We start from the raw sequence: 15023 nt of genomic DNA on the forward strand, positions 1-15023 counted from the left end.
TACGTTAATCTGGATTACATCACTGGGTGTCGCAGCCTGACCTGGATTATATCGTGATTTATCGCAACGGCGATCTGCATCTCGCACGGTGATCTCTGACACGGCGATCTCTATCACCTGGCGACTTCTGATATAGCGATCTGGATTACGTCACGACCTGTAAGGGTGACCGTGTCACGGGGCTATGACGTGGATCGTACCGTGATCCCTAACATAACGGTCTCCGTCACCTGGCGATGTTTGATATAATCGTTTGGATCGCGTCACGACCTCCGCCATAAGAGTGCCCAATGTTATGGGCTATGACGTGGATCATACGCTGATCTTCGACACGGCGATCTCCGTCACCTGGTGATCTCTGATACAGTCATCTGGATCGTATTATAAGCTGTGGACCAAGTACCTGGGATCACGTTGCGAGGCTATAACGTGGATCATACTCTGACCTCTGACCCAGAGATCTTCGTCGCTGGACGTTGTCTAATACAGTGATTACCCGGAGACAAGAGGAGACCTTCGATTTGGATCACACTGGAATCTCTACGACGATACCATGATTCGCGGTTTCGATCAGGATATAATAATCTGTTTCTTGTCTTTCGTGATGCGTGGTTGTAGCTATTCGTTATTTATGATTCACCACGCCACAGAGCAAACTCTAATTAAGTTTGGCACCGTGCTCCTCGTTAATCCACTAATGAGCAATTCGCCATGGAGGCTTTAATATAGATTGCAACTGGAGAATGTCGGGACCAGGCTGCTCAATGTTGTAGCTAGGCGTCAAGCCAAGCTATTAAATAATCGAGCGAATTATACCCCCCTCCTACGAGCATACCTCTTGGCTCCTGCTTCCCTGCAACGTCAGCAGATCAGGTGCCAAGTGCAAATTTAAACTTGCAGTTCCCTTGCTCTTCTGACGTGGCATCCTCCCTCCTCTATGTTAAATTCACCCCTCCTGACTTTCGTATCGAAGATTATGGAGCAATTTTATAGCAATATGTTAGACGAGTTTGGGGCTAACAAAGATTCACATAAATTGTCATTAATTTATTTTGGTCCAAAGAAAAAGCTTGCAAAATTTCAATTGAAGAATGCAAACGAACGCGAACAACGTCAATACTGACGGAATAAAATGGATTCCAAACTCCGTAGTTGGCCGTGGATAGAGGCGGGAGAACAGTTCTATAGCTGAACAGGATGGCAGAGTATCGATCGTCGTTTGTTTAAATTTTTCCCGATAAAAATGAGATCCGAAAAAAAGGAGGGAAAAATCGTACGCATTTCGAAAACCGAGTTTTCCTCTCGATCTGCCGTCGGTCTGTCCGCGAGCGTGCCCCATTCGGGGACAAGTGTCGTTGCTTATATAAAGCAGACACCCTGTGTGATGGGCGGGAAGTGGAAAAAAACGCGCGGGATTCCCCACGAGTGTGGGTCGGCAAACGGTGTGCGCGCGTAACACGTATCGGGGAGAGAGGGCCAATAAAATCGAACGCTATTGTACTCTAGCGATTTTCTTTTTTGTTTGTGTTTATTTGTTTTGTTTTCCGTGTTGCTTTTGTTTCTCTTTGAAAGCCGCGGGAACGATTTTCGGAGAGTTAAACGACAGCGAAGTGTGGGGGCGGGGCCGTGGGATTGGGGGAGGTGAGTGTGTTGAATGGCATTGAAATGAGAATTTAATTTTGCGAAAGTGGTTTCTTTTGTAGTCTCTCTTTGACAATCGAACAAAGAAAAAACTGGCAACGTTGTTACAGAATTTTCCCGATATTAGTTTAGAACGTGTAAAATTTTCTGGTTTTTGTTGGACGAATTTTTGACGAACAGAATATTCAATAGCCTTTTCTCGAAATATTCAATAGCGTCGGTGCTTTGTGTAGAGAAGACTTACTAAATTTCACGATTTTTTGATAAATTGAAAATGTAAAAAAAAGTCTGTTCAATTTTTTTCAGAAATTTAATGTACCAAATATGATTTTGTAGTAAACCAATAGATATAATTCAGAATCGAGACGAATATATGTACACATACATATTTTTTTACAAAATTTTAATAGTATCACCATATCACAGTGAAACAATTTTTCCACTATCTGTTTACATCTCAATTTACAATTTAAATAAAACGGACAATAACAGAGTAATTTAAATCTTACGCTTCGTAGAACTCGGTTAACGAAAAACATTAATATCGGCTCGTTTTTTATTCATTCGACGCGCAAAGCTGTTACATTTTTATCTTTTCCTATTCTTTTTATCCGTTGAATTTTGTTCACTCTCGTGTTACATGGACGGCAATTAAATTGTCGAAAAAAGCCAGGGATTCGCTGGCTGTGTCTGGTGACATCGATAACGAGCCTCCATCTGTACAGTGTGACTCAGGTGCGAATGTAATTTCTTTTTTGTTTGTTTCTCTTCACGGGAAAATCTTTTTTAAAGTCCATATTTAAAGATGAAATTGCACAAGTACAAAAACAAACCCCTAAAACTGTGAACTGTGTCTATTTTGACACGGTATATTATTTATTAACATTCTAATCTCACCAGGGATATCAGCTGTCCATTTATGAAATAAATTTTGAGCAACTATATAAAATCTACGAATCGTTCACACAGGGTACTCATAATTCCGCGTCACCCTATATGAAAATTTTGGAAACACATTTGCCAGGTTGCCGGACCAACGCACCAGCAACTCGTTTCGAGCCCGTAAAAACGCGTTTCCGGCGGGTTTTCGTGTCGCCCGGCCGATTTGAGATTATTTAAAACGTTCAACGACTCGGTTTTCCGCCGCGTTGCGGCCTGTTATTTGTCGCGTTAATACTTTCCGGGTTGCTGCGATGCTTGATCACGTTCCACGGGGGCGGGATTTATTTTCGAGTCGTTTGTTTCCCGATGCTCATCGATCGTGAAATCCGGACTGATTCAGGATCAACTGAATTTCCGACGGCTTAACGTTTTTCCATTCGTCGCATATTTAGTCACAATTTCGTGGAACGGTCCGCATAATCGTTTCAATAATCACTGATTCGATGAATACGGAAGTCTGGCTCTAAAAAATGTTTCCGCGCTAAAATATTCAATTGTATATTTAATGGCGGAGACTAGTCGCGTGTTTGAACGATTAAAAAATCGTTTTTATATCAGTATCGTATTTTATTATTGATAAACACTGAAAAGACACACTTCTCGATCGAATACATCAAAGAAAATTACGTATTAGTAATAATATATAAATTGTAATTAATAAAATTAACCTGAAAAGTTAGCTTGAAGTGTTTCGAAAAATTTTGTATTCGGTTGTAGTGAAAAATATATCAGAATGATGCAAGTAACATGAAATAACAGGATAGGTTGAGAAGTACAGTAATTGCCCGCTTACAAGTAACAATTTGTATACGAAATACCACTTTTCTAAGTGAATGGTTTTGTTTGTCCCATTGATCAGAGATACGTTCATTCATTCTACCCTTAAGTACTAAAAAAGATCATTTTGTATGTCAATGTAGGGGTTGATTCCGTTACTTGAATCCGGGGTAAAAATCGTCACTCTAAAGAGGGAATTACTATACCTATGACAAGGCTTCTTGAATGCATATCGTACGTTTCTATAACCTGAGATCTCAATTTCGTATCAGGAATTGCTGTTCAGAGTATACATATCAAAGAGAAATCATTATCCCTTGCGTCATCAGTCTACAGCGATCGGGACTACATATTTGCACTGTTGCCGGATAACAGAACTCAAACAGAGGGGATCGGTGGGCAGAGATGTCGAAGAAGCCCGGGGAAACTGTCCGGTACAGACCGATGAAAATACCCTCTGGAGAAAGCTTAAACTTTCGTTGGGTCCACTGTTGCGGCTTCCTTCGTCGTGTTATCCGTGCCTTCCCTGCGGAGAGCGTTCCTCTTCAGCATCTAATTGCCAAGTACCAAGCGGGAAAGTTGCTGATGCCAACTGCAACCGACCTGGAGAATGAAAAATCCGGCAACCTCGAGGTGATACGGGTCCACGACTGTGGTGTGGACGGCCGATGTTGATCCGTGGGTTTGGAGTGCGGCCAGGGAGTGAGGTGTTTCGTCGAGATTCAGATATAGGGGTGGCCCTTTGCGTTTGAGAACATTTTGGTGTTTCGTCCGTTTGTAACAAGTTGTCTACCGGCATTTACAGATTTTGTTTTATTCGCTGTCCGCTCTTGAGTCATTTTTCAGAGGGAAAACGTTTCTCGTCCTCCACGAAGAATCCTTAAAATGGATTCCCGCCACAATTCGTTTGTTTTTCAGGTCTATCTCCCTCAGTTTTGCTAGACAAAACTCTCCACTGTCCCTCGGTTAAAGGCAACTGGCCGGACCCAATGTTCAGTCTTCAAGCGAGGGATTATTGTACGTCTATGACAATTTCTGGAGAGAATATTTTGGAAAACGTTCTAAATTTCACGGTGCATTTCCTAGAGATAAAATTGTCACCAAAACTTTCAGGAAAATCCTTCATCCGAGGATCGTGCGGAAGTCTCGAGTTAAATCCAGACAGCTCGCGTATTCAGACGCTTTGCACGCCGTCCTCTGTCATAAATATTGACGCGCAGCAGGAATAAACGCGAATTTCATCGTCCCCTTTAAACCCCTGCTCGAAAATTATGATCCAAAATTCATAGGTGATCCGCGGCGCGCTCGTGACGTGAATAAAAATTTCAGATACACGGGTACGCGAACGGCCCAGGGGGAGGGAGGGGGGGGGGGTGAAAAAACGGGTAAAATCGGCGGGAGCGTATAATCTTCATTTAGCCGGATAATATTCGCCGTTCGAAATGTAGGCGAGCGCCGAATCGTTCGCCGCGGAACGAAAAATCTGAAAATCCGCGGAAAAAGAGACAGGAAAAAGCGTGGAAAAGTATGCACACGACAGAATAATAAATGCTGCAAGGATTTAAAGCGCTTGGCGCGCCACTTTTAAAGCCCACCTCCGCCTCCCCCCCATTCCACTATCCGTGTTTCCATTACGAGAAGTCAGACTGTCTGCCAGTTTGCGAAGCGTGGCCTCTGTGTCTCCTGTTGCTCAAATAATTTCACGGCGATGCGGCTGAAAGTGGTTCACGCGGCCAGACTTTCAGAGATTTCGTTTCTAGTCTGTTGCAAGGGAATTAGCGCGTTGCAATTTCTGCTTGCTTCGTTTTAATAACGGCTGGTGTCGTGGTACGTTATTAAGATCTCTAGCGAGTCGAAATGGCCCGTTTGCCACTGTCTAAAAGCAAATTTCTGATGGTGGTGTCCTGTATACTCGTTGGAAGCTCCTAGCCTTTACTATTTTAGGTGCTTTTTCTGGTTAATTATTTTTGGAAAGATCAAACGGGTTATTATCATACGAAGTGAATTTTATTAAGTGAAATGGGCCACTTTTTATAACGGAATCTGATAGAATATTAAATTTGAAGAATACAAGTATTAGGATATATCTACCACAATCATAATAATTTTCGAAATATTTAGGTTTCAATTTCTGTGGCGCGTGTCGTCTAACAATTCAGACGACGCGCCAACGCTGATTTTGAAGACAAATATCTCGAGAACTACTAAGTTTAGGATAAATGTACCGCAATACTTTTATTCTCAAAATTAATTAATCTGTCGATGTTTGTCATTAAAAACAGTAAATTCTAATTTGTTTGTTTTTTTATATTACTAGTTTTTCGTTATATTTTCAAACTTGATAGCCAGGTATACTATTTACTTCATATTTAAAAAAATATATGTAACAAAAATCCATCCTGCACATCCACAGAGTTTGTATGATATTGACAATATTACTAATGGAGTTTACGTGATTCGAAATGCCGAACAATAGCGAAATAACATTTATGTAGAAATTGTGCTCAATAATTTGTGTTTCATTCGGAAGCGTTCGTTTCGGCTTCCAAACGAAAAATCGTTTCATCTCCCTTGTTATATTATTCGATTATTTTTTGGAATTGTTGCGTTTAATATTTCCGGAATCCCGTATTCAATTTCGGGAGCAGAATTTCAGGGGGAAATCGAATCGGTATGTCGTTTCTATTCCAGCGTTCGAAAGCGACCAACTTCCGCGGAGAAATGCTAGAGAGCGAGGAAGAAGGATCAAAAAGCTTTTATATATAGCTTGCAAGTGGCACGTTGCGTATGTGCAACCATAGCTGCACCTAGGTGCATCACGTGCACCGTTACTTTCACTTTGTCCACCGATGAATCCCTACGATAGTTTGGCATTTGTGTAGATTGCATTTTTGGTAACCTTTACGTTCGTCGGTATTGGATCCTTGTAACGAAAGATTTAGGTGAATTCTATCGCAGTATCTACAAATATAAAGGAAGTAGAATCAACAGAAATTGACAATCGTTGCGAGAATATGTCGGAGAATAGTTTTGGACAATATCAGTGATTGAGTTCAGGAACGACACTTTCGAACGCAATAATCGATTCCCACGACACGATGGCACCTAAATGGCCCCCCAAGTAGATAACTCACGTCGGAAGTAGACAAATATATTTCCCCTGGTTGGCTACTTATCCGTTAAATGACTCTAACGAACCGTCGAACCGTCACAATGAGCGTCCCAAACGATATTTCACCGGGCGCACAAAGCCCGAACCAGCCACCTTTTTATTTTGACAGTTCCTCTGCGGTCTCTGGAAAACGCAGGGGTGCCGTTTTCAATTATCCAACCCGATGGTACCTTTTGCTTTTCGCTTTGACCGTATGCAGTATTTGCGGACAGTTGCAAAGGTTGCATCGAGCGCATGAAAAGACGCAGCTGTACGCGACCAGGGGAATATGGCGTCCATTGAAGAAAATGGTGCCGTCACTCGAATATTGATACCTTTTAAAAACGTTGAATTTACGTGGTCACTGTATTCAGAGTCTTTTTCTGCATTGCAGACTCTTATATTACGGTTATTATTTTTAAATAATTGAATAACATTTTTTGTTCAGAATGTGGAATGTCGAAAAAATTATTATTTTGTATTAAATAATAATTTCTAGGGGTACGTTGCAATGTATAGGAAGCTTGACAAATTAATGTTTGCCCGAAAATTGAAAATATTCATTGAATGGATTGCGGCATTCATTCTTTTTCAATATAAGAACGCTAGGGGGAGAGTTAATTAATTTTTTCAATTCGAAGGTCCCCGGGAGGTTTGATCAATTTTTAATTAATTTTCTGTACCGTGGGGCGAATATTCTGAGACACAATGAAACTCGAACGCAGTTAAAATATTATATGGAATTACTATACTTTTGGAGAGATCTTCTGAATATTTATAACGTAATAAAATTGCAGATTTATTCATGTGCAAAATAAAAGAAGGAATCCTTTTATATTACTTTTTCCAATTTTGTGTTATCTCGTCCGTGATATACTAAATAAACCACAGAATATTGATCGTGATCAAGTAATTATAAATTAAATTACTGGAAACGTAAATGTTCAATATTATTTAAAGTAATATGACGTCGTACTTATTAATTTCAATTAATTTAATCCTGAGGTTCTGTTTGCAGAATAATCTTAGTAGTTCGGGTAATGGAGGATCAGTAATACAGTTTACTTCATTTAAGGAAGTTTTCCTTACTATTTGCTTAGACTATATCAACACCAGGTACTCGTAATTCCTCGTATAAGCATCGCGTCGGCCGTAAAACCGCCCTTATTAATTATTCATCGGGTTCTCCGTCGATGCGGGATATTTTGCCGCGAAAACACCAAGAAAAATACGAGGCACGATGAATATTATGATGGAACTATACATCACTATAATGGATCGCGCGTGTTAAATATGCAAACGTTGCAGCCGGCGATTTCAACGATTCAATAGACGTCGGTTATGGATCCACTTAAGGCATCCCGTAATGTCTCCACGAGTGGATTGTAAGTAATTGCAAGTGTCGTATCAGCAGCAATATATTTCCCTTTTGAACGTTCCACTTCGTACGCATATTCGATAAACATCAATTTTTGTAATCTTCATTTACGTATTTGACATCTGAAAACAGGGGGTACAAAGTTTCCCATGAAATAAGTGATTGTAAACTCATCTGCTTTTGCAAGTAAATACAGATTTCTATTTGCATTGGTCGAAAACAAAGATTCCTACCTAGAAATGCAGTAGTGCTCGCTTTCAAATGAGAATTCCAGGTCATTTGAAAGCGGGAACTACTGGAGACATTTTCTAAAAACACGAATTTCTCTTTAAAAATTCGCTAGGGATGTTTATTATCACCTAACCTAACCCTAAGACAATTGTAATCCACTTATGAACACTATTGTTCCGAATTGTTCGTCTGCTTAAATAGGCTTGCATAGGGCAACGGTAGTGGCTCCCTCTCCGTAAGTAGCTTTGCTTGGAACTATTGTTATCAGTGACTCCCTCTATGTAAGTAGCTTTGCTTGTAAGTCCCAGTCTTAGGCTCAAGAGTTCCAAAAAATTGCAGTAAGGAGCATAACTGGAAGAAACGTTAGGAATTTGTTTGGTAAATCATTATTTATTGATGCAAATACGGATAACGTTTACTTTCTCACATTCTTTAATATCCTCAACAATAAAGAGTGATCTATAGAAAACTTGTGACCATTGGTCTGGCGATGCACCTCGTCTGTTTTGTGCAGCTCGTAACCTTACCTAACGCAACCATAATCCACTTACAGGGAGCCCCATCGTTCGATATCGGTCCTCCACTACAATACCGTCTACCAAATCTATAAACAAACCTCGAGGAGAACTATCAGTTTCCATCGAATTCTGACATAAACTCTCCAATTCCTTCGTTGATCCCACCTGGATATCACGTGCTCGTAAACGAGATCTGTTGCATCCTGTGCGTCCAAAAACATCCCTAGGCGCATTACGCGGCCACAATGGGACTAGCCAGGTCTGACGTAGATTTATGAAGAGATTTTCAAAAGCCGCTGTCGCCGGTTTCTCGAGGACAACGTGAGAAAGGACACGGGGGCGGGCTGAGGCGGAGAGCAGCAGCCTTAAAGGGGCGGCAGATTACCATAAGAAAGGAAGCCTGTCAACGGTGTCAAAATACGGGCCATTCGAATCGCTCGACAGCCGAAAACGCCTCGTTCCAAACGCTCCTGTCTCGCCTAGAACGATGGACCCTGAATGTTTCACGCCGCGGGATCCTCTGCGGGCGTCTTAATTTATTTTTCAGCGGCACGTTCGATCATCCGGTGAATTATTCAGCCGACGATCGTTCGTTCAATGAGACGAAAGTGGAGGGAAACAACTTTGGGGGCTAAGGATTCTCGGGGACCCCATTGAACGGACGGTGTTTAGGCTTGTGAATGGCGGTTAAGGTGCCCCTCGGATCACGCGACGTGAATTATCTCGCGTTCGAGTACGGAATTTTCTATTGTGCCCGCCGATGGGAGGGTTTTTTAAATTTCACGCTTTGGCCAACCGTATCTGGAATCGAAATTACAACTTGAATCGTCCGGAGGGACGACGAGATCGCAATAAATTACTCAATTTTCGAGTCGAGATCGTCGTGATCCATATGTGGGTCGATAGAAGTAAACTTGTTGGACGTTACATCGATCGAAGTTATAAGAACGTAACGCATGAAACTAAGCGACTCCTCAGCTATTCCAATAATAAAGGACCTCCTGTTCGACGTCGTCACTTATCGACTACTATTTACATTACGCTACAAGGAACGGCAGACCTTTCCAACGGTGTCTAATACCAATAGTTCGCGTCTTCGCGTGCAATTAGACGCGAAATGTTCGCTTTCGTCGCCCTCCCGTTCGAGAATCGACGCCATTAGGACTAGTGCACCATTAAAAAGATTCGGCTACAGCCTCCCCAGTTCACGGCACCGAAGCGTTCGACTCCACCCGTGGCGAAGGTGGGCTGCGTGGATCGCGAAAGGAGAGACGCGTGACGCAGAGAAATGGCATTTCTAAAGAAGGCACGGGAGGAAGCTCTTCTGACAAGGCTCACAATGCCACGGGACGCCCCGGTGGATTTATGCGCGTGTCAAAGGCTCGGTATGCACGCGCGAGACTGAACGCTGCACACGTGCAACGCCCGGCCGCGAGATGGAAAATTCTGCTGGCGTGCCACGGACAAATGCACGCTCTGATGGGGGCATTGTTGAACCGGGCCCTGGGTCGAAGGTCTGCTTAACGGCGTTTTAGATGAACTTTCGGTGACTCGTGGATGCTGCCCGGCGTCAGACGCGAATCGTCAATGCTGGAAGATATCCCTAGGTTCCTCAGGGAAGCCTAGACTACGGTTTCTAAGAGAATTCGTGAATAGAGTGAGCTGTTAGATAATTAGGAATCAGTGGCTGTTAACTATTTGGTCCAGGTACCTTTCTGATGCATTGTGTTATTGAACTTAATCTTTGGTAACCGGGTGTCCCAACTGAAGAAACTGAGACTTAGACCTTGTACTGTTGGGATTATTAAGTCCTAATTAATTGTTTTTATAGTTCAGATCCTTGGAAGCTTTCTTTTGAGTACCTCCAGTCTATTAGATGTGTTTGTTTAGATACCTGTTAGGGTTGGGTCTTGTAACAGCAATTAATTCTGAGCCTCGCCCATTTGCAACTGTCTGCATGGCTCTTCTGCGGATGTTATTACTGTGTAATTAGCATTATAGTCTGTTCACTTACTCTTATGATTAATAGTGTCTTAGTTGAACACCGAGGGCTTTGTAGATATTGAAAGCGGCTAGGTATTCATTAATTGCGCATGTACATATTTTAATAGGGCTTTTTTTGACATAGCTTCGATTTGATTACTTTCTGTGCGTTTGAGAATTGAGACAACAGCACATTTATCTTTGGTACTTTGATTAATGACGTCTCAACTGAACACTGAGGATTTTCCAATTGCTGAAAGTCGTCTGATATAATTAATAATATTCTTAGACTATCTAGACACCAATTTAAAAGGAGTAAAAAAAAACAATATTTAAATTGTAGTGTTCGGAGCAAGCAAGAGTGGTTCTCAAGGTCACCATGAACCACAATGCAACCATTAACATTTTTTCAATACTGAACCATAAATGACAGTCCTCCTAAGGTTTCAGTTGGTCTCTAAGACTAGATATCACTTTTAGTCCATAATTTTGAAGGATGCATTAAAAATCACGTACAGAACATCATAATTTTAAAAATTGCGTGATATAAATCTTCTTACATAGTCAATAGTACAGTTGAATACAAGAAAACAACGTTGGTCAGGCTCGAACAACGGGACCTCGCCATCCATACGTTTTCTGGCTCCTCATTTTGGCATTCGTTATATTTATCGACTCCGTGGAGCATGGTCGGAGGAAAATACGCCGCGTCATACGCCTTTTGTCCCACGGAACGATATAGAAGCCGAAGGGAATAAACCAGACGTTTATACCCGAGACAAAGAAGCGGATCGCGGAAGAGTGAAAACAATGACGCGAAGATTTCATTCGTGATCGGCTTTCATTTGAAATGAGAGGGACTGGACGACTCGTTCTGCCGCAAGAGGAACTGGCCTTTCTCTCGTCTCAGAATATACAGGGTGTCCTGGTGAAATATGACGATTCTTGCATATCAAAAGCCAAGCAATCTTCGTGCTCCATTAAGTGTTCTCAAAGAGGAAAGGCTTTGAATTTCAAGAGGAACGTAAATTTCAAATTTACAGTAGACCATTCTTTGAAGGATCGAGGAATCTGGATAAATTGCCGATAGGAATACTAATTATCAAACTTTAAAGAAAAGTTAACTCTTTGTCTTCAGTTTGCCAAATTTCATTCAAATCGGTGAGTGTCACTTCTGAACCTTCCTTGTTAGCACCAAATCTTTTACAGGTTGGATAAAACATCCATATCCTGATAGTTTCTAATCGACTTTAACTCTAACTAGCACCAGATACTAATTAGTCAGCATTGACCAAAATTTATCTCAAAACACTGACATACGTCCTTTAATTGGTATTCAAGCAGCCTTTCCACGGCTGTCGAAGACCACAGTTTTCCGGAAACCGTGACGACAGGTTCATTACGCTATCGCTGGCAATTAGCAAGTCGGCGTAAAATTCCGTATCTGCGAAATTGCTGCATTACCGCGGGACGTGTTTTTGAATTATGGTCCCGGGGTTTTCCTTCGAGGGAACGAAAGACCCGTGCGCCACCAATGGCTCAGTTCCGCGACGGGAAGATGCGACTCACGTAACGACCGGCACGAAATTAAACATAAAATCGGTGAAACGTGGTCCGCACGTGAAAGGAGTGTCTCGTATCTCCGAGGAGCCGAACCCAGAATCGTCTCTTCGGGAACGTCGAGGTATTACACTGTTAATGTATCGACCAACCGGGACGTACGGTAAAAGTAAGACCGAACGCTGATATTTCTACTCGTTTGCCACAGAATACACTGTTGGATCTTCGTTATTTGAGTTCCTTCTCTGTTTGTCCCAGTCTGTGTTTTAGAGAGGTTACAAAATACAGATCCTCATCCTTTGCAAGCAACTAGTCTTATCAGGTTTGATACTGTATCAGATAGCGTGTCACTGGGTCAATTCTTGCAAGTAGTCACTAGTAGTAATTAGATGTTTTTGATGGTGCATTGGAAGCTTCTTCAGAATTCTATATGGTACTATGGTTAGTTTAACTTAGCTTTGATATTCTATTATCCCAAATCTATAAGTATCAGTATATTCAGAATTGCATTGTCTTCTGACAGTTGGAAATCTTGACTAATCAACAACTGCTATGTAGAATCTGTGATTAAGATGGTCTCTGATATACATTCATGAATGCTGAGCTTACTAAAGACATCAGTCGGTTCCATGTAGATCCTCTAGATACACAAATATTTAGAACCGCATTTAGCTTTATCAGGACTCCGGTGACACGCCACTGTATCAGCCACTACCTTAGGAATCTTTGATAGCATATCAGTTATTTCACTCAGCTTTATCAGCAGTGATGGAGTGCGGGCAGCTACCCATGAAATATAAGGACACTTTGATAGCCGTGTCAGTTAATGTCTTCAGCTTTATCAGGAGTCTGATAGCGCAGATATCTTAGAAGTCTCTGATAGATTATCATGTATTCCTGTTAATACCACATCAGTTGCTAGTTTCGCAAAGTTCTGAGAAATCATGCCCTAAACAAAAAAGGAACCCATCAGACCAGGATCTAACCGATAGGTTGTCAATTCTGAACTCCGGAGTCCCCCCATCCTCTTTTCCCTTCCATGGCACCTACTATCGCGCTTAATCATCATTTTTGTTTCTGCTATCCTCTTTCCAACACGCGACCCCTTCCATCCCTGTCGTTTGATCGATCCGCACGCTCATTCACAACAACGTTCCTACCCTAATCGGTCCGATCGTGAGCAGTGTCGGATCAGTTAGAGCAGTTTCCAGGCCTATCAGCGTCGCACAGCCGCGTGCGTGCCGCGCGAATTGTCGCAACAAATTCGCTATCTAGATCGGAATTAAGCGAGTCGACGACGTTCAGGCGGAATTCGCGTGCGGCGGCGCGACAAAATCCAAACGGCGGTGCGTGAGCCGGCCCACCGCTGGGCTCGCGTCAGCGTCGTTGTCGCAGAACGTGTCGCAGAAAGCTTCGTGAACATATTTCTCGACGGTGAAACACAGCCTGGCTGTTCCTTATCGCGTTGCATATTGGACGCATTATTCAAGCAGCGAGGCCGCTGGTATCAGCGGATACGACTGTTGCGTGAGTGGTGGCGACCTGCGTGAGGATTGCGTTTCGGCCCACCCCCGCCCCCACGGTGAACACGGAAATCCTGCTGATGCAGAGTCCGCTCGATTTCCTAGCCGTTCCCTCAAGGAACACGGCAAGGATCGGAGGAAATATGGTCGCGGAATAGATTTCAAGAAACCCTGTGGCCTCCTACTCGCTGCAACTCGAGAGGGAAGGTCAGGATTTGCATGGCCGCCTTCTCGACGAAATTCGACTCAAAATACATGGGATCGGCTGCAGACGTTTAGGTGTTTCGGTGGAAAGCAGTGATAAATATTTGAAATTTTAAGCTCGTCAATTTTGGTCAAATCGTACTCCATTCTTTCGTTAGAGGGGTGGTTTCTTTCGCCCTTTTAACAAACCATTCGAAATTAATTTTGTAAACAGTATGTTACTGTGCAATAAACGAGGGATCACACGCAGTCATCGAAGTCGCATATATCGAGGGACTACTGTGATAAATATTTAAAATTTTAAGGTCGTTATATGAGTGGTTCAACCTCTCGACCCTCTCAGCATATCTCCACTGTGCAATAAACGAGTTACTACTTTTTGCATATATCGAAGCAATATTGTTTGCACCTTCAAAACCTAATCTCCAAACTTTGAACACTCGTGCTATATATTATGTGGAGATTGAAGTGCTGCCTAAATTAATTGACAATTAACACTTGGAAGCCCCGAATGCTTCAGAAGATGACTTGTCTAGATACCGACCGAATGATGGATGACTAAGTCCGAGGTCTGCGATTGCCTATCATAAGATACGTTAAGTTCCTTAGCATTTGTCAAGCGAGTAACAGATTCGTTGAAATCATAATGCTTCACGAGTCCGGTGATAGAATCGCTTCTGACTTAATGCTGATGAACTGTTCGCGGCTGATCCCTACAGGAGATTCCGACTTGACTAAGTAGCGCTGACTGATTACTGATCCTTGCTTACTGATTGCCCGAGGAGACGCTGAAAACTGGATTACATGATTATTAATGATTTAGTTGTCTCTGGCCAAGAAATCTGCTTGAGGTCTCCTCACCATCGTACGATAATATTTAGGTTAGGTTTGGTAGAAGTCTGATACCAAATCTTTATCCTATTTTATTTATTACTTAAAGTTTTCTTTGGCACTTAAAACGTTACAATAATAAATATATAAACATATACTAGAATTGAGAATACCAATTTCAATAGCAATCCTTTTAAACGGATTGGAAAATTGAAAATATTAGGGGCGCGAGTTTAAATAAGGTTGATAAATATATTCTTCACGCAACAAGCTAATGGATACAA

General features: G+C 42.1%; 1 protein-coding gene across 3 annotated transcripts in view; it reads right to left on the minus strand.

Moving 5' to 3' along the window:
* Positions 1–15023, minus strand: part of Ror (tyrosine-protein kinase transmembrane receptor Ror) — a 242002-nt gene that overhangs the window by 52228 nt on the left and 174751 nt on the right. The window lies entirely within an intron of this gene.

The sequence above is a fragment of the Colletes latitarsis genome, chromosome 7 (assembly GCF_051014445.1).
Source record: "Colletes latitarsis isolate SP2378_abdomen chromosome 7, iyColLati1, whole genome shotgun sequence".
NCBI classification, from domain to species: domain Eukaryota; kingdom Metazoa; phylum Arthropoda; class Insecta; order Hymenoptera; family Colletidae; genus Colletes; species Colletes latitarsis.